We start from the raw sequence: 21,639 nt of genomic DNA on the forward strand, positions 1-21,639 counted from the left end.
TCTGTATATCCTTTTTGATGAAATGTCTATGTAATTTTCTCATTTTCTTATCTGATGTTTCTTAACTGTCACATTTTGAGAGTTCTTTTCACATTCTAGATAATAGTCGTTTGTTGACTATTGGTTTGATTATGGTTTGCAAATATTTTCTCCCATTATGTAGCTTGTCTTTTCATCCCCTCAGCAACAGTCTTTCGCAGAGCAAATTTTAAATTTTGATGAAGTCCAATTTATCATTTTTTCCTTTAATGGATCATGCTTTTGGTGACAAGTCTAAACATTCTTTGCCTATCCCTGGATCCTGAAGATTTTCTCCCAAGTTTTATTTTCTAAAAGTTTTATAGTTTTATGGTTTATATTTAAGGGTCTTTGTTCCATTTTGAGTCAGTATAAGATGTGAGGATTAGGTCAAGGATCTTTTTCTGGCCTGTAGATGTCCAATTCTTCCAGCACCATTTGCTGAAAAGGCTGTCTTTTCTTTATTGAATTGCTTTTGTTCCTTTGTCAAAAATGAGTTGGGTATATTTGCGTGGTTCTATTTCTGCAGTCTTTATTCTGTCCCATTGATCTATGTGTCTCTCCTTCCACCAGTACCACAGAGTCTTGATTATGGTAGCAATATTATAAGTCTTGAAAATAAGACAGATTCCTATCACTTTATTTTTATTTTAGCTATTCTAGTCCTTTTGTCTTTCCATGTCTTTCCATGTATTCGTTTTAGAATATTCTTGTCCATATCTATAAAACAGTCTTGCTGGATTTTTGATAGTTATGTCAAATCTGTATGTCAGTTTGGGGAGAATTGACATCTTTACTATGTTGGATCTTTCAATCCATGAACATGATATGTTTATTTAAATAATTGATTTCTTTAACTGGCATTGAATAGTTTTTGACATACGAGTTATAATACATGTTTTACATCTAAGCATTCAATTTTTTGAGTGATTTTAAGTGACATTGCATTTTTAATTTTTGATATTCATGTATTCATTGCTACTGTGTGGAAATACAGTTGATTTTTATATGTTTGTCTTATATCCTACAACCTTTCTGAACTCACATTCTAGGAGTTTTTCTTTTGCAGATTCCTTGGGGTTTTCTGTAAAGACAGTTATGTCTACTGCAAATAGGAACAGTCTTATTTTTTTGTTTCTGATATCTATTTCTTTTATTTTCATCTGCTGCCATATTGCGTTGGCTAGAGCTTTCAGCACTATGTTGAATAAGAGTGTGAGGGTGGATATTTTTTGCCTCATTCCTCATCTCAGAGAGAAGACATTCAGTCTTTTACTAAAGTATGATATTACTGTAGGTGTTTTGTTCCTTGTTAAGTTGAGGATGTTCTCTCTTATTCCTATTTTTTTGAGTTTTTTAAAAAATCACAAATGGGTGTTGAATTCTGTCCAGTATTTTTCTGTACTGATTGATATGATCCTGTGATTTTTCTTCTTTAGCCAGTTAATATAGTGGATTACAGTCTTTGATGTTAGAATACTGAACCAACCTTGCATCCCTAGAATAAGCCCCACTTGATCATGGTGTGTACTTCTTTTATTATATTGTCGAATTCTACTTGCTAATATTACGAATTATTGCTTTTATATTCATGAGGGTTATTGGTCTTTAGTTGTCTTTTTTGTAAAGTCTTTGTCTCGTTTTGTTTTTCGGGTAATAGTGTCTTCATAAAATGAGTTGGAAACAGTTCTTTTCTATTTTCTAGAAGAGAATGCGTGAATTGATTTTAGTTCTTTTTAAAATAAATGTTTGGGAGAATTCTCCAGTGAAGCCATCAGGGCCTGGAGATTTCATTTCTGCTCTTTATTATTTCCTTCTTTCTGCTTGCTTTGAGGTTGTTTTGCTGTTTTTCTTTTCTAGATTCTTGAAGTGAAAGCTTGTAGTATTGATCTATTATCTTTCCTATCTAATGCATGCATTTAGTGCTGTGCATTTCTGTCTCAGTACTGCCTTGAATGCATTCCACAAATTTTGATATGCTGCATTTTTGTTTCATTCAGTTAAATGTATTAAAAAATTTCCCTTGAAGAATTCCTCTTTGCCCTATGATTATTTAAAAGAATGTTATTTAGTTTCCAAGTGCATGGAGATTTTCCTGCTATCTTTCTGTTATTCATTTCCAGTTTGATTCCATTTTGGTTGGAGAACACAGTCTACATGATTTTAATTCTTTTAAATTGTTTTAAATTTGATCTGTGACCCAGGGTAACCTGGTAATCTTGGCATATATTCCATGGGCACTTGAAAATAATGCATATTTTGCTGTTGTTGGCTAGAGTGTTCTATAAACACTGACTAAATTCTGTTGGTTGATGGATTGCGGAGTTTTTATATCCTTGCTGGTTTTCTGTCTAGTTGTTCTATCAGTTGTGACAGAGGGGTGTTGTAATCTCTAGTATAATTGTGGATTTTTCTATTTCTCCTTCAGTTCTATCAATTTTTCCTTTGCGTATTTTGCAGCTCTATTGTTTGGTACATACACATTTAAGATTACTACATCTTACTGGTGGATTGATTCTTTTATCATTGTATGATGTTTCCCTGTCTCTGGTAATTTTATTTGTTCTGAAATCTACTTTATCTGATACCAATATGGCCATTTCTACTTTCTTTTGATTGTGTGATATATCTTTTTCCATTCTTCTATTTTTATTTTATTTTTTTTCACTGTTCAAGGTTTATTGGGGGTTTTAGTTGGTACGACACTTGGATAGTTGGTTGCACTGCTTATATGTTGGTCCTTTTACATTATATTGTAATGTACACTACTGATATATCTAGTTCACAAAATAAGATCCTTTGAAACAGTTATGTACAAGACATGCAATATTGGATTTATACACTGGATCCCAGGATGTGACTGACTGGGAAAAAATATTGGACTAGTCATTGTTCAGTGAGGGAGCCAGGAAGTTATAAAACACACGGTAAACCTCCATCTGACTCAAGGGGCAACTGCAGCATGTGCAGCAGTGGCAGTGGTGCCTCAGAGGTCATAGAACGATTTCAGACTAACCAGTTTGGGACTACACAGGATTAGTACCATCCAGCATTAGCATATAGCTGCAGGATTTTACAAACCATTTCTGTTTCTAACTTTAGGAATTGATGTTTTTCCCAGTCCATCTTAATATTACTGCTATAATCACAGACCAGAAAAAAGGACAACATGCACAACCTCCAACTAAAATCCTGTTGTAGCCTAGACAGTGAAATGGATGACATCAGAAGACTTTAAAATTGCAGCTCTAGCTGTGCGTGGTGGCTCACGCCTCTAATCCCAGCACTTTGGAAGGCTGAGGTGGGCAGATCACCTGAGGTCAGGAGTTCAAGACAGGCCTGGCCAACATAGTGAAACCCCTTCTCTACTAAAAATACAAAAATATAGCTGGGCATGGTGTGGGCACCTGTAATCCCAGCTACTTGGGAGGCTGAGGGAGGAGAATCGCTTGAACCCAGGAGGTGGAGGTTGCAGTGAGCTGAGATCTTGCCATTGCACTCCAGCCTGGGCAACAAGAGCAAAATTCCATCTAAAAAAATTAATAAAAAAGTAAAAAAAATTGCAGCTCTTTTTGGATCCCCCAAAGTGTATCTGCACTCTTCCTCAAAAGGGCCTCTTCCTCAGGAGTCAGAGTCACCTTCACAAGGTCTGAGATTCCATTCTGTCCCAAGATGCAAGCAACACTAAGGAAGACATCATCCTTTATTCCACAGAAACCCTTAATCATGGTGGAAATTGGGTGCACCCGCCTAAGATTCTTCATTATACTCTCTGCCAAATCTGCCACACAGAGTCCAATGGTGACAGTCCAGTGGCCCAGGATGTGTAGCCTTTCAGTTTGATCACCTTATAAGGACTCTCAACCACCTGCTTGTGAACCTCTTTCCACTGTTCCTTATCTGTATCAGTCCCTAAATGTGAGTGCAGAGTCTTCAGGGAAACACCAGCAACATTCACTCCACTCCATAAAGGCACACTAGAATCTCCATGTTCCCCAAGGACCCACCCATGACAGCTTAATGGGTGAACTCCCAGCTTTTCCCCATCAGGTAACCGAATTGGGCTGAATCCAGATTGCAACCGCTTCCAATAACACGGTTTTTGGGAAAGCCACTTATCTTCCAAGCCACATAGGTCAAGATATCCACTGGATTTGAAACAATAAGCAACTTGCAGTTCGGGCTGTATTTTACAGCATTAGGAATGATGAATTTAAAGATGTTCACGTTAGGCTGGTCCTATTTAAGATGGCTTTCTCCCTCTTGCTGACCTGCCCCAGACATGATAATGAGCAGCTTGGAGTTTGCAGTTACATTATAGTCTTTGCCAGAGATAATCTTTAGTGTTCTAAGGAAAAGGCTGCCATGTTGGAGATCCGTTATCTCTCCTTTCAATTTGTCTTCCACGACATCAACAAGAGCAAGTTCATCTGCCAAGTCCTTAATTAAGATACTGATGGCACAGACCATGCCAACAGCACAAACCCCAACAACTGTAATCTTATCGGGGGGGGTCTGTTCTTCTTTTAGAAGATTATGAATCAGCTGATCCTTAAGAGTTGCAATATTGGACTTGGAACAAAAAGGAACTGGGAATGCATGTCTGGCAAGCATTGGGGGCGTGTGGCAATGAGACCTGGACTTGGTGACAACGGCTCTAGCACTTCCATGTATTTTTAACCATTTATTTTAAACCATATTATTTGCATTTAATATGATTATTGATACATTAAAGTTTAAGTCTGCCATTATATATTTTGCTGTGTTTTCTCTCTTTTATTTCTCAATTTTCTTTTCCCTTTTTCCTGTTCAAAATGTGGGCTGCTTGAACATTTTGTAAAACTTCATTTTGATTTTCCAATAGTGTTTCGAGTCTATTAGTTTATAGTGTTTTGAGTCTTAGTAGTTGCTTTAGGTATTACCTCATAGCCACTCACCCCAACACACACATGCATCTTATCACACACACAAATGTCTGTTGGTGTCATCATTTTACAAGTTTCACATGAAGTGTAGGAGGCTTACCTCCTTTTATGTGCCTTTCCCTTCCCTATTTATAACAAAATTGTCTTAAATATTTTCTCTACATACTTTCAAGACCATATTAAACATTACTACATTTTTTGCTCCAACTGTCAACATAATTCAGAAGACTCAAGAAGATAAGGAAAATCTATTATATCTACCTATATATTTGCTTACTTTGTTCTTTTCATTTTTCTTCTTTATTTTCTTTCTTCTCCTTCCTTCCTTTTTCTTTCTTTCTTTCCTTCCTTCCTTTCCTTCCTTCCTTCCTTCCTCCCTTCCTTCCTCCCTTCCTTCCTCCCTTCCTCCCCCCTCCACCCCTCCTCCCCTCCTCCCCTCCTCCCCTCCTCTCCTCCTCTCTCTCTCTCTTCTTCCTTCCTCCCTTCCTTCCTTCCTTCCTTCCTTTCAACAGAGTCTTGCTTTGTCACCAGGCTGGAGTGCAGTAGTGCGATATCCACTCACACCTCCACCTCCCAGGTTCAAGCGATTCCCCTGCCTTAGCCTCCCAAGTAGCTTTCCATTTTTCTAATATTTTAAGAAACTTCTTTAACCACTTCCTTTCTATTTATAAAACTTACTTTAGTCATTCTTTTAGGGTAGGTCTGCTGGCGACAAATGCTCTTCATTTTCCTTCATTTGAGAACTTTTTGATCTTTCTTCATTTCTGAAGGATATTTTTGCTGCATAAAGCATTCTGGGTTGACAATTATTTTCTTTCAGAACTTGAAAAATGTTGTGTCACTTTCTTTTGGTTTCCGTGGTTTCTGATGATAAATCCACTGTGATTTTAATTGTTTTTCTTCTACAGGTAAGTTGTCATTTGTCTCTTGCTGCTTTCAAGAGTTTTTTGTCTTTAGTTTTCAGACCTTTGACCAAGATCTGTTTTGGTGTGGATTTCCCTGACTCTACTCCCATGAAGGGTTTGGGGTACTTCATTATAGTCTTGTGAGAGTGAAAGTCTTGGCTCCCCACTTGGCCTTTGCTGGTATGAATTGAGGTGGGATCATAGTTTTTTTCTGTGATGTTTAAATGCAGTAAAGTGGCTATATTCTTTATTTTTTTTTTGAGACACAGTGTAACTTTTGTTGCCCAGGCTGGAGTGCAATGGCATGATCTCGACTCACTGCAGCCTCAATCTCCCAGGCTCAAGCGATTCTCCTGCCTCAGCCTCCCAAGTAGCTGGGATTACAGGCACCCACGACCACGCCTGGCTAATTTTTTGTATTTTTTTTTTAGTAGAGGTGGGGTTTTACCATGTCGGTCAGGCTGGTCTCAAACTCCTGATCTAAAGTTTTATGGATTGCTAGCTTTCTCATTTCCCAGTCCTTTAGCTAGAGAGAGCAGGCTTTTGTTGAGACTTTATTTTCTGCACTTACTGGCATTTCCATGTTGCCAGCTACTCCAGCATCCAGTCTGGGATATATAAGGCAAAAGGAAAACCCAAATAACTTACCACCATGTCATTCTTTAGGCTCCAAGGGCTTTAATTGGTATCCTTTTCTTCTTTCCACCTTTCAAAGTAGCTTTATGCTTGTTTTATATATAAGGTTCAGAATTTCTATTTTTACTTAGCAGGAGGAATATGGAAAAGTACATCTACTCTATCTTCCCAGAAGTGGCATTCTCACTTATGGCTTTCAGTATCTTAGCAGACATTCTTGTAGTGAAAAAACTGCAGTGAACAGGACCTAGACTCCAATTCTGCTTTATATCTGTCACAAATTATTTTTAGTAATTTTCTAAAAATACAATGCTGCATAAAACAAGGGAAAGAGTGTACTTTGTTTTGTTCTAAATTTTACTAAAAGTTGGTCACCATTTCAGAAAACAACATCACACAGTATTGTAGTTGTTGACTTCACACACTTGTATCTGTCTACATTTGCAAGTGTTGTATTCACAGAAATTCCACATGTAAGTATAAGCATCTGACTACTTCATCATGTTTTCAGGTGTGACCATGCCAAGTACTTAAATATGAAAGATGTATTATTTTATTAGCAATTAATTTCCTTTTATTTTCTATAAAAGTAAAAGGAAAATAAAAGGGCACTATATTGAAATTTTGCAATTACGTGTCTAGATTGTATTTTACATGAATTTTACTTCAGGATAGAAAAGGGGGGTGATTCAAAATAGCTACAAAAAGAGATCATTAGATCTGAAAGTGTTGAGATCACTAATCTAAAGCAATTAGTCAATATGCTAATTAAATTTAACCCATTAAATACAATAATAGATAATACTATTAAAGAAATATTCAATTATCTAAATGAACCACTAGATGTCCATTGGACTCCTTTTCATTGTGAAAGAATCCATGGCATTTCTTGATTATCAAAAAGAACAGTGAACAGAGATAATAATAGATTTTAGCTTACCTTAGAATCTTTAAAGAAAGGCAGGCAGGAACACTACACAGGGGGTGAATGTCATGCCTTTTGAAAAGTTCAAATGGTACTAACAGAAGATATAGTATGTACTTTTTAAAAACCATTTGTGTGATGATGGAAATTCACGTATTTTTTTCTGAGCCTCATTTCTTCATTGTGTACAATGAGGAGGTTGTGGGGCTAAAGAGGATCACTTAAGGCCCCTCCCATCTCAGTAGACAGCAATCGACAGTTTTCATTCCTGAGCTCATTTGAAAGGATTGGGACAGTGGAAATTTGGTTTCGTTTTTCATAAATTGTGAGAGGACTGAGGGCAAATGAAACTTGACTTCCTTTCTTCAGGGTGAGAAGACAGGATAATGTGAGAATGAAGCAGAGAAGAGACAAAGATCTACTGAGAAAGGATATCTTTCTGTAATAGGTTTTTTTTTGGTTGTTCTTGTTTTTGTGTGTGTATATATATGTGGGTTTTTTTTTTCAAGCAACACTTACTTCTTCTGTAGATTGTACCTATGGAATATCTTTCAAATCTATTCCCATGGCCACTTTCCAATTTCAGGACCTCCTCATCTGTCGTGGACACTTTTTCATATCATCCTAATTAATTTTTTTTGTCTATATCTCTCTCCTATGCACAACGACACCAAAATTATCTAAAATAAAGATCTGACCATGTTATGCTTAAAAACAAGAGATGACCCCCTTAGCATGAAACCTCACCCTTCCCCATCTGGTTCTCGCCTGTCCCCCCCAGCCCATTGTGCACTTTCCCCATACTCCCTCTGCTGTGGCCATGCTTGTCACCAGACATGCCATGCACTTTCATTCTCTGGACCTCTACCTGGAACTTCCCTTTCCCTCTTCAACTGGCAACTCCTCGCTTCTCCCAAATGTCACCTTTTTTGTGAAGCCCATTCTTGGTTCGCTAGGTAGAATTAAATAATTTCTCTCCACAGCCATTTGCACATAGTCTGTGAAGGCACTTGCCACACTGTGTTATAAGGTCCATGTCAAAAGGATTGGTGTCCCTCATTAGACTTGTGAACCTCTCAAGGGCAGACATTCAGTTGTATTCATTATTTAATCTTTAGTGCTTGGCACACAGTTGGTGCACAATAAATTGTTTGTTGAATGAATGAGTGAATGCATAAAGGGCTCCAACATGGTATTTTAAGTACTATATACATATAGTCCTAAACCTGACTGCACATCAGAATCACCTGGGAAGTCAGTTAAAATCCGGATTCCTAGCTCTTACCTACCATTATTTTGCAGTTTGATAAGTTCTGAGTGATTCTTACGCAGACATCCTGGTGCTGGTTCTTAGATGGCCTTTGGAACCATCACCAGATCCATTATAGATGAGGTTCTAAAACTTTCCAACCAGGAATTTCACAGCTCATCCCAGGATGATATCCTCCATCTTATATTCTGAACTTTTTCCAAGAGCCTTTGAGGCCATTTTGATATGTGGAAAATTTCAGAATTACTTTGGGGGCTTTAAAAATGTGCAGTATACATGTCTGGGCCTCTCCTATGCCTTAGGGAGGACAAAGAGAAGATTCAGGTGTGGTCATTTATATTTTGAATCTCTGTAGGTGACTTTGGTAGGTCATGCTCTACCTCGGTGACTCTGCACTTATAGGAAAATGTGTTACCTACATTTTATGGGGTGGGGGCCAGAGACTTTGGTTCATGTTTAATTTTGGTTTGGTATCTCAGAGCCAAGACCAATAGGAAATTCAGCTACCTCTGTTTTCTGGTTAACCACCCTCTATATGAGCTGGAAGGCACAGCTGCTCCTGTGGAAAGTGTCTATAAAAGGCAAGCTGCCTCTGGCTATCTTGATCACACAGATATTGGAGCAGGCTGGGTAAGAGAAGATGTAAGGGGGAGTGTGAGAATGTGTCACCGTGGGAGGTTACTCCAAAAGAGTAACCCCATTAGGTTTGATGGGCTTTTATTCCCCTCTGGATTGTCAGGGTATCTGCGTGGCTGGACAAATCATTTAAAACCCCTCCAATGAGCTGCTGTTTTACCACTTTCACCTTGGACAGCCAGGCTGTGGAGTATTTATTATCGCAGTGCATCAAGCTGGTGGCAGCTTAGATTACCACTGACAGCACAAGCTAGCAAGGCAGTTTGGTCCTGTCATCTTAAATTCTCAGTCTGCTCACTTGTAAAATGGGGACAATAACACCAGTTTACAGAGAACATTTGAGGGAGATGCCATTGTTTTGATTTCCAGGTGATCTGTATATTACATTGTTTTCTGCTGCTTACTTCTGAGCTACAATTTATGTTTTAATTTTAATTTTAATTTTTTTGAGACAGAGTCTTGCTTTGTCACCTAGGCTAGAGTGCAGTGGCGCAATCTCGGCTCACTGAAACCTCCGCCTCCAGGGTTTAAGCGATTCTCCTGCCTCAGCCTTCTGAGTAGCTGGGATTATAGGCGTGCACCACGACACCTGGCTAATTTTTTGTATTTAGTAGAGACGGAGTTTCACCATGTTGGCCGGGCTGGTCTTGAACTCTTGACTTCAGGTGATCCGCCCACCTTGGCCTCCCAAAGTGCTGGGATTACAGGCAAAAGCCACTGTGCCTGGCCTGTTTTAATATTTTATTATGGAAAAGTTCAAATACACAAAAGAAGACAGTATAATGAACTCCATGTACCTTTCATGTAGCTTCAATTATCAACATTTGCTACTCTTGTTCCATTTACTTCCAAACGTTTTTTTCAGAAGTATTTACTTTTTTGTAATTTAAATTTTAGTTTTCAACATGACACAAAATCTACATGTGGTTTGAAAACAAAATAGCCTCTAAGTTTATAATTGCAAAACACTGCATATGTTTATTTTTGACTTTTTATTTAGAAATATTTTCAGACTTACAGAAAAGTTGCAAGAATAGTAGTACACTGAATTTACATATCCCTTTGTCCAGACTCACACAAAATTAAAATGTAACCACTTTTGCTTGATTATTCTCTTACTCTGTGGATATATTATGTATACACATATAAAATCTATATGCATATATACATATTTTCTAATATATAACCATATACAATTAGCACATTCTACCTGATTAAAATAACTATTTAATATCATGTAATACTAGCTGCAGTTTTCCCTGATTATTTCAAAAATGTCTTTAACAGTTGTTTGTTTTCAAACCAGGATTCAAATCTATTACATTTAATTGTTGACTCTTAAGCCTGTCTCTATTTCTCTTTTTCTTCTCAACACTTTTTTTGAAACACTTCAAATCTACGGAAAATGGAAAAGTTCTCTATAGCTCCCTCTCTCTGTCCTTTTAGCTCTTGGTTCTGCCTTCTGAGCCACCCTTCCTTTTTATGAAAGCCAGCACAAGTATGCAGGTGAGTAGTTTTGTCAGCCTTTCCACTGCCAGTAGAATTTTGGAAGTCTGACAGTCTTTATGTATTTTGTACTCTTTCTATTTCTTTTTTGTTCAAGCCGGTGGTATTTCTGCTGAAACAGTTTCCGTAAGAACTTTGTGTATCTCCTGTAGATTTCACTGGGGTTCATTCCACTAGACAAAAGCCATATTGACAGATCTTTTTGAGATAAACCCTTCTGTCTCTTGACTTCTGCTGAGATGGCTAAGGGACTACACTTAAGCCTTCTGGTTGATTGAGAAGATCTGTGAGGCACACCTTTAATTTCTTGAAAGGGTCCTCTCATGACGGAGTAATATAATTTTTTGCTCCTTCTGAAGCTTTAGCAAAAGATTGTATAACCATACTCTTGGTCTTTTCTCTAGGGCTTGCTTTCCTGATATTGAATCTCTTAATTTTAGTGTCTGGAGATGCTGAGAAATTTCAGAATCATCAAATTCTGGTCCATTTTTGTTTAACAGTTCAGGTCTCAATTTATCCCTTTCATATTGAATTTTATTATAAGCATCAAGAAGAACCAGGTAGAATCTTCAATATTTTGCTTGGAAATCTTAGCTATATAACTGAACTTCACCACTTGCTCATTTTGCTTTCCACATAAATGCAGAGAATAATTTTACTAAGCTCTATGCCTTACATAGCAAGAATCATTGTGCCTTTAGTTTGAAGTAACATGTTCTACGCTTCGTTCTGAGTCCACACTAGCAGATTCAAGTCCGGATTTCTACTAACAGTCTGTTCAAGGCAATTAAGTGTTCTCTATCATGCCACTCAATTCTTTCTGCCTCTGTGTACTGCCCAGTTTTAAAGCCATTCCCAACTTTTTAGGTATTTGTTATAGCACCATCCTATTTCTGTATTAGTTTTCTATTGCTTTGTAATACCTCATTACAAAGTCAGCACATGTTATCTCAGTTTCTACAGGTTAGGAGGCTATGTAAACATGGCTTAGCTGGAGCGTCTACTCAGAGTCTCACAAAGCTGCATGCAAGGTGTGACCTGGGTTGCATTCTCATCTGGAGGCTCAACTAGAAAAGAATCTGTTTCAAGCTCTTGCAGGTTGTTGGTAGAATTTGTTTACTGTGACTGTATGATGGCAGTCCCCAATTTCTTACTGGCTGTTGGTGGGAGGTCCTGGAGGTTGCACAGTTCCCTGACACATGATCTTCTCCATAGGCAATTCATACATGGCTGTGTACTTCAAGGCCAGCTATGTTAGTCTGTTTGCATTTCTATAAAGGAATACCCAAGACTGGGTAATTGATAACGTAGTGTTTTATTTGACTTATGGTTCTGTAGGCTGCACACAAAGCATAGTGCCAGCATCTGCTTCTGGAGAGGACCTCAGGAAGCTTACAGTCATGGTGGAAGGCAAAGAGGAGCCAGTGTGTCACATGGTGAGAGAAGGAGCAAGAGAGAGAGGAGGAGGTGCCAGCCTCCTTTAAAGAACCAGCTCTTGTCTGAACTAACAGAGTGAGAATGTACTCATTACCATCGGGAGGGCACCAAGGCATTCATGAGGGATCCACCCACATGACCCAAACACTTCCCACTAGGCACCACCTCTAACACTGGGGATCACATTTCAACATGAGATTTGGAGGAAACACGCTTCTGAACCGTATCACCAGCAGAAGAATCTCTCACTCTAGTCTGCTAATATGGAGTCTTACATAACATAGTATACTCATGGGAGTGACATCCCATCCCCAAGTCATATTCTGTTGACTAGAAGCACATTGTAGGTTCTGTCCATACTCACGAAGAGGGGATTGTACAAGGGCATGGATCATTAGGGATCATTAGAATATGTCTGCCACACATCCTTTATTATGTCTCTATTTTTAAATGAAACTTATTGAGGTTTTCTTTGTAACTTAATGTATGGTTAATTTTGTGAATGTTCCATGTACACTTGAAAAAAATTACATTCTCTATTGTTGTATTTGGGAGCTTAATATACATTTTAATCTATATTTTACTAATTATTTTGTTTAGATCTTCTATATCCTTACTATTTTTTTGTCTATTTGACCTGCTTTTAGCTGAGAATGGTTAATGTATCCTATTGTTAATGTTTTTCTGCCCATTTCTCCCTGAATTTCTTGTAGTTTCTACTTTATAAATATGGTTGTTATATTATTTGGTACAAAGATATTATTAACTATATTTTTACTGTAATGTTTGACTTTTAAAATGGCCTTTATTATTTCACACAGTGTTTTGTTTTTGAGGTTTCACTATGTGATATCAAGATGGCAATCACTGTTTCTAGTATTTTTCATTTGCCTTGTATGCATTTGCCTATCTCTTTAATTTTAGTCTTTTCGAATAATTTTGGTTTAGGTTGTTTCCTTTAAAAATAGCTTTATTTAGGTGTAATTGTTAAACTTTACATATTTAATGGCTACAACTTGATGAATTTGGACATATGAATATACTTATGAAACCTTCTTTCACAATAAAAGTGATAGACATTATCAGTCACCTTTAAATTTTCCTTTTTATTCATTGTTGTTGTAAAAACTCTTGAGATGAGATCCTCTTTTAACAATTTTTCAGTGCATAATATAGTAGTATTAACTATAGACACTATGTTGAACAATAGATCTTTAGAATTTATTCATCTTGCATAACTGAAACTTTATACCTGTTAAAAAGCAACTCCCCATTTTCCCTTCCTTCCAACCCCTGGAAGCCACCATTCTACTTAACATTTTTAGCAGTTTGACTATTTTAGTTACCTCATATAAGTGGAATCATGCAATATTTTTCCCTCTGTGACTGGCTTAATTTCACTTAGCAAATATTTTCCAGGTTCATCCACATTTTTGCAAATGACAAGATTGCCTTCTTAAAGGCTGATTGAGTTTCCATTTTATAAATATATCACATTTTCTTTATTCATCTGTTGATGAGTATTTGGATTTTTTCCATATCTTGGCTATTGTGAATAACACTGCAATGAACACGAGAGAACAGATATCTCTTTGAAATCCTGATTTCAATTCTTTTGAATATATACTCAGAAGTGGGGTTGTTGGATCATATGGCAGTTTTATTTTTTTGAGGAACCTCCATACTATTTTCCATCGTAGCTACATCATTTTACATTCTTGCTAACAGTTTACAAGCGTTCCAGTTTCTCTACATCCTCAGCATCACTTATATATATTTGTAATAATAGCCACTCTAACAGGTATGAGATGATATCGATCTCCTTGGGGTTTTGATTTGCCTTTTCCTGATGATTGGTGATATTGAGAATCTTTTCATATACCTATCGGCCACTCATACATCTTCTTTGGAGAAATGTCTATTCAAGTCCTTTTCCCATTTTAAAAATTGGGTTGTTTCCTTGCTATTGAGTTCTATGAGTTCCTTATGAATTTTGAATATTAATCACTTATGAAATATATATTGCATATATATTCTCCCATTCCATAGGTTGCCTTTTCACTCTGCTAATTGTCTCCTTTGCTGTGCAGAAGCTTTTTAATTTGGTGCAATTCCACTTGTCTACTTTTGCTTTTGTTGCTTGCATTTCTTGTGTCTATGCAATAAATCATTGCCAAGGCCAATGTAAAAAAGTTTTTCCCCTATGTTTTCTTCTAGGAGTTTTTTATAGTTTTAGGTCTTACATTTAAAACCTTAATTCATTTTGAGTTGATTTTTTTGTGTAAGATAGGGGATCCAGTTTCATTTTTTTTGTGTGTGAATATCCAGTTTTCCCTGTTTTCTTTGCTGAAAAGACTATTTTTTTTCTGCATTGTGTATTTTTGGTACCCTTGCTGAAGACCAGTTGACCAAAATATATATATACGAGTTTATATATATATATACATATATATATATATATAAATATCAATAGGAATTGATATTTGTGCCTGGACCTAATTCCCTTAACTGGGCCAGTGCACTTATCTTCCAGCTACTCCAAGTCTTGCCTAATACTGGTTCATACCTTCACCTTTCTTTGGAGGATTGCCTTTGGTGGATGGGAGTCACCTAGTTGGGAGATGCCTTGAAATTATGACCCCTGCCTCCAGTACCAGACAGTGACTCACTGATGTTGATATATAACAACCCAGCACTCTTGTTTCTAGATGGGACAAACCCTGTGGTGCAGTCCATGATGTAGAACTTCCTGTGGTATGGATGGGCTGAAGCTAGACTTTTTACGAATCCACATATTTGCTTAGCTGCTGCTTCTGCTCTATCTTGCTTCCCTTTCTTCTTAATAGATTTCTCTTGAGAGCACATCTTCATGAATTCACTTTAACAAGAATTCCCATACCATTATTTTAGAGGAACATAACCTAAGACAATAAAAAGTTTATTTACATTTATTGGTATGACTGATATATTTAGTCTCAACTCTGTGATATTATTTTCTATTATATTTACTGTGTGTTTTGTTATATTTGCTATGTTTCTCAGCTGGGTGTGGTGGCAGGCACCTGTAATCCCAACTACTTGGTAAGCTGAGGCAGGAGAATCTCTTGAACCTGGGAGGCTGAAGTTGCATTGGGCCCAGACCGCACTATTGCACTCCAGCCTGGAGAACAAGAATGAAACTCCACCAAACACACACACACACACACACACACACACACACACACACACACACACACACACAGTGTTTGTATTTTCATTCTAGTAATTATTTGTGTATCAATGCCTTTTATACTCAAAATATCAAAATATTCCCCGTCTTTAAGCAACTACTGTTTTGTCAGGTCTCTGTGTGGCAATCAATAGACTTATTCTATTTTTTCTTCTCTGTTTCCAGTTTGCTTTAACTTATAAAGTTGTGTTATTTTTTCTTTGTTAGGATATATAACATTTACAAAGTACTTTTTTTAACCTTGCCTCATCTTTGTTTTAGTCTTAGATTTATAATTAATTATATGCAATACTGCAATTGAATTTGGTCAAATTTCCCCAGTCATCTCTTGATTGAAAGAAGTTCATCCTCTAGTAGATTCTTCAAAATGAGCTCTTGAGGGCAGTATTCTGTAGTTATTGCATAGAAAGTATCTTGGTTAAATAGAAAAGTTTGAGGTCAGATACTTTTTTCATCAAAAATCTTTAAAATGTTGCTTTGAAGTTGCCAAGATTTGAATGTTGCTATTTAGAAGATCAATGCCAACCTGGCTTTTCTTTCCTTTGTAAAATATTTGGTCTTTTTTTACATTAAGGGACAGAGGTTTTATTTATTTTCTTTTTTTTTTTTTTGAGTTTTAGATCCCACAAATAAGTGAGAACATGTAATGTTTGTCTTTCTGTGCCTGGCTTATTTTACTTAACAATGATTTTCAGGTCCATCCACGTTGCAAATGACAGGATCTCATTCTTTTTTATTGCTGATTTTAATTGAATATGTAATATCTTAGAGATGACTGTTTGAGGTACATTTTCCTAGTTACACAGTGGGCCATTTCAATGTGTTGATTCACATCTTTTATTTCTGAAAAGTATTATTGGATCCCACTTTTAAATATTGGTTTTACTATGTTAAAATTGGTTTATTTCTTATTTCAAGGCCACAATTATATCTGTGGGATCTTTTTTCTCTCTAATTTGTATTTTTTTAATCTTGGACATTTGAATTTTTCTCCTCCCTTTCCAATCACGTGCTGGTAAATGTTTAATAACACGTATGGAAAAAAATCCCTGATTTATAGCATTTGCAAATTCCAGTGGTGTAAATACTCCCATTATGACTAATGTCCACCTACCAATGGGATGTCACTGAACACAGCGTTGAGAAGATACACACAGAATTTGCTCTGCCATGTTGGTATGAGTTGGCTCCAGTACATCATTCATTCCTCTCGTAATATTTCCAACTTAATTTATTCTCTATTGAGTACTTTGTAAGTTGGTTTGGAAGGGGTGACTATGGGATGATCAGGAGTTACTTACCATTTTTCCTGAAGGCACTTGTGTGGGTAGACAACTCAGAACTTGCAGAGAAATCTGAAAAGCCAAGCATATCCAGCCAGTGAAGTAGGACCAAAAGCTGGAGGTCATAGACCACTTTATGAAAATTTATTGCCTCTGTGTAGCCACTGGCACTGATAGTCTATAGCCAAGTATCTGGTGGTGTGCTTAGGGGTACTGTTGGTCAGCAGAGATCAGGGTTAGGAAATGAGGTTGAGGTGGAGTAAAGGAGAACAAAGACAAATTAGAACTTAGTCTTGCGTCTGCCACTGTGTTTGACCACAAAGACCTTCAGACAATAATGGCTGCTGCTTCTCCTCTACCTTCCATATATCATGCATGCTCATCTTTTGATAAATTAATATGGAAGCACTCAGGGAAAGGGATTCTGGAAAATGTAGCACCCACTAAAATGACAGTAGTACAACTCAGCACAATTTCTGGCTTGATTTTTTGATTTTTTTCCTCCAATTTATTTTCTGATTTCAGTTAATTCTTATTTCACATCTTCCTGTTTTTTTCTCCCTTTCTGAATTTATGAATTCCTTTTTTTCTTCACCATCCTACCTTACGCTTTATTTTCCATAGAGCTTGCTTCCACCCACACCTTCTCTGGTCTCATCCATGCTCATTCCAGGGTCCAGGATCTCAGGTCTGGGGAATTTATGAATTTCTAATTTGGAGTGTTTTTTTTTTTAAACCATACAAAAAATTTTGAAGGCTATATAGTTCATGTTGGGTTGAGGCATTGTGATAGAATGTTCCTCTGTGTAAAGTCAGTTTTTTGGGAGTTTTTAAAAGATCATCAGCTGAAATGTTACATTTTTTGTATGCTTTTTTAAAAATATGATTTTACTGCTGTATTCTGTTCATTTTGAAGTGTTATGCTTTCCTGGGCCAGCTATAGCAAATGGTTCTATGTAAGTGAGGGTGAGAGGTTTGAGTGGCTTATGTGGTACAGGAGTGCCCTCTTTGGTTGGCATAATGAAATACATTTTCTTCATTAGAAGGCCCTTTTTTTGGTGGTGGGTGAGAGCATTGGTATGTCATTTGACTTTATAATTCTCTTTTAGAACTCTTTTTTAAAAATTTTCAACTTTTACATTCAGGGATACATGTGCAGGATGTGCGGGTTAGTTACCTAGGTGAATGTGTGCCATGGTGGTTTGCTGCATAGATCATCCCATCACCTAGGTATTAAGCCCAGCATCCACTAGCCTTTCTTCCTGATGCTCTCCCTCCACCCACCCCAATAGGCCCCAGTGCATGTTGTTCCTCCCCATGTCTCATTGTTCAGCTCCCATATAAATGAGAACACGTGGTGTTTAGTTTTCTGTTCCTGCATTAGTTTGCTGAGGATAATGGCTTCTAGCTCCATCTGTGTTGCTGCAAAGGATATGATCTCATTCCTTTTTATGGCTGCATAGTATTCCATGGTGTATATGTATTATATTTTCTTTATCTAGACTGTCATTGATGGGCATTTGGGTTGATTTCATGTCTTTGCTATTGTGAATAGTGCTGGAATGAACATACACTTGAGTGTAACTATATAATAGAATGATTTACATTCCTTTAGGTATATACCCAGTAATGAGATTTCTGGGTCAAATGGTATTACTGCCTCTAGATCGTCGAAGAATTGCTATACCATTTTCCACAATGGTTGAACTAATTTACACTCCCACCAACAGTGTAGAAGCGTTCCTTTTTCTCCACAACCTCGCCAGCATCTCTTGTTTTTTGACTTTTTAATAATCACCATTCTGACTGGCATGAGATGGTATCTCATTGTGGTTTTGATTTGCATCTCTCTAAATATCAGTGCTGTTGAGCTTTTTTTCATGTATTTGTTGGCTGCATATATGTCTTTTGAGAAGTGTCTGTTCATGTTCTTTGCGTACTTTTTAATGGGGTTGTTTTTTCCTTGTAAATTTAAGTTCCTTGTAGACTGTAGATATTAGACCTTTGTCAGATGGATAGATTGCAAATATTTTCTCCTATTCTGTATGATGTCTGTTTACTCTGTTGATAGTTGCTTTTGCTGTGCAGAAGTGCTTTAATTAGATCCCATTTGCCAATTTTTGCTTTTGCTGTAGTTGCTTTTGGTGTTTTCATCATGAAATCTTTGCCTGTGCCTACGTCCTGAATGGCATTGCCTAGATTTTCTTCTAGGGTTTTTACAGTTTTGGGCTTTACATTTGAATCTTTAATCCATCTTGAATTAATTTTTGTATGAGGTGTAAGGAATGGGTCTAGTTTCAATTTTCTACATATGGCTAGCCAGTTCTCCCAGCTCTGTTTATTAAATAGGGAATCCTTTCCCCATTGCTTGTTTTTGTCATGTTTGTTGAAGATCAGATGGCTGTAGGTGTGCGGTCTTATTTCTGAGGTCTCTATTCTGTTCCATTGGTCTATGTGTCTGTTTTGGTACCAGTACCATGCTGTTTTGGTTACTGTAGTCTTGTAGCATAGTTTGAAGTCAGGTAGCATGATGCCTCCAGCTGTGTTCTTTTTGCTTAGGATTGTCTTGGCTATTCAGGCTCTGTTTTGGTTCCATATGAATTTTAAAAGAGTTTTTTCTAATTTTCAAACTTCAGTGCTTATTTTCCTTTATCACAAAGTCTCCAAAGGATGCCTCACCTTCCCTTGGGATTAGTGCCTTCTCAAGGCTGCCCACTCTTGTCTGAAGCACTTTCAAGCTACTGCCTTTCTATTCCTCAGTAGATCTTGGATCCACCAGATCTCAGTGTTTCCCCACTAGGGTGGGACTCTGTTTCGTAGATGATTTTTTCAGTGTTTTGTTGTTTCTAGTCCCCCATTGCACTTTACTGAGAGCAGAGCAGATTATGGCAACACAATACAAAATCTCTCAAGATTACAACAGAGACTATATTGAATGGGACAAATTCTCCTGCTTTTTAAAATGTAAAATGGATAGTTTAATCATGATTAATAATGAATCTAAATATCCTTAATATCTTCAATCCAAAATTTTCTGGAGATTTGAAGACAAACAATATAGCATGTGTTCTGATTTATGAATAAATAAATTGAAATAATGCATTTATTCTTGTTATTTTTATTATACATGTTATAGATTGTAGGTAAACCATGTTTGTATGGGGGTTCATGTACTTCACATGAGTTATTGTGCTTTCTGCTTTCAAGTGACCATTATCTTTTATGTCTCATACAAATATCAAGGGAGATGGGCTTCGAGAGGTGAGAGGGTGAATTTGAATAGAGGCAAAACCTTGCAGATACCCAGAGAAGCTCTGACTACTTCTAACTGGGGGCAAGTTCACAGGTGAAAAAAGAAGAAACAGTTGTGACATACTTACATGATTATATTTAACTAAGTAATGGTTTTAAAAGCTGCCAAATTCTTAATATAATTGTGTTAACCACAAGATTTATATGTAATTGCATAACAAGTGATGTGGCCCTGGAAAGACACTAGTTTGCATGTTTTTTCTCTCAGTGCTTTGAGTATATTTCTCTAATTATATGCATTACTCTTAAAAATGCCAGAAGGTGCTCTCTAGTTTGACATGTAAAGAGCTCAGAAATCATCACTTGCATCTTGACAACAAGAAAAAAAGCTGAACAAACTGAAAATCAAAAACTCTTCTTGGATCCCTCACAGAATGGAGATCACAGGGCAAACTGCTTTCTAAAATGGAGAGAGAATCTGGCAGATACAGTTAATCACAGTTTACTAGTAGCAGAAGACCAGAAACAGAATCCACAGTTGAAGCCACTATTGGTAGGAGCAATTTAAACTGTAATTGACCAATTGCTGGAGGCTCATTGAGAGTTAAAAACTCCAAGGACTTACAGGTTTAAGAGGACCTCTCCAGTTTTTCCAATTTCACCCTTAAGAGCCCTGCCAAGTTTTCACTGTGAGGACTGCAAAAAAAAAAAAAAAAAAAAAAAAAAAAAATCTCTTGCTTCAAGAGATTTTCAGAATGGAAAAACAACCCTTCTGAAATATACAAAAACTCTTTTTTTGTTAAGGAGCACAGAGTGCTCCTTAACAAGTCCTGCTGTCAGGGAAAACTAATTTGTCAGAGCCTGATTGGAGTTTTACCAAAGCCTACCTGACCAAAGAATAGTGGGTGGGATGGATGGGGTAGGGAAGAGGAATATCCATCCCAGATGCACTAAAAGACTGACACGTAATCATATGACTATAGAATTCTTCCTCTCCTCCACATCTTACCACCATATCAAGAAGGCTTCTGTATAACAACAGGGTATTATAGCTGAAAGAACTGCAAACTTCAGATCCTAATTAAGGAGTTTCCAGGGACACCCAAGGACAACAGGGAGAAAAAAAAAAGACACTAGAGAAAGTGTTAGCATTTGACACCTCAGCTGCAGCAAACAGTCAACACTGTCTAACTGCTAGCCAGATAAACATAAAACCTCACACTAAAGGCCTATTTGCCTCAGTTCCTTTTATCTGATATATCATGTGTGCTTTAATAAACAATTACAAGGCATGCTAAAAGGCAAAAATCAGAGTTTGAAGGGACAAATCAAGCATTAGAAACAGTCAAATATGAGAGATTTTGAAGTTTCAGCCAGCAATTAACTAAACAATTATTTTATCCAGGAATTTTAAATAACTGTGATGAGTATGATAAGGGCACCAGTAAAGTGTACAACATACAAGGACAAATGGTTAATATAAGCAGAGAGAGAGAGAAAAACTCTAAGAATCAAAAAGAAATGTTAGAAATCAAAACCATAGTAACAGAAATGAAGAATGCCTTTGGGCTTATCCATCAGAAGACTGGACATGGCAAAGGAAAGAATTAATGAGCT

At 37.0% G+C, this 21,639-nt stretch overlaps 1 long non-coding RNA gene and 1 pseudogene across 1 annotated transcript in view; one reads left to right on the forward strand and one right to left on the reverse strand.

Annotated features, from left to right (window-relative positions):
- The window catches only part of LOC107973442 (uncharacterized), a 1,262,479-nt gene that overhangs the window by 106,458 nt on the left and 1,134,382 nt on the right, over nt 1–21,639 (forward strand). The gene's annotated exons all lie outside the window — the stretch shown is intronic.
- On the reverse strand, nt 3,558–4,632 carry LOC470359 (L-lactate dehydrogenase A chain-like; annotated as a pseudogene).

Source organism: Pan troglodytes, chromosome 12, assembly GCF_028858775.2.
Source record: "Pan troglodytes isolate AG18354 chromosome 12, NHGRI_mPanTro3-v2.0_pri, whole genome shotgun sequence".
Taxonomy (NCBI): domain Eukaryota; kingdom Metazoa; phylum Chordata; class Mammalia; order Primates; family Hominidae; genus Pan; species Pan troglodytes.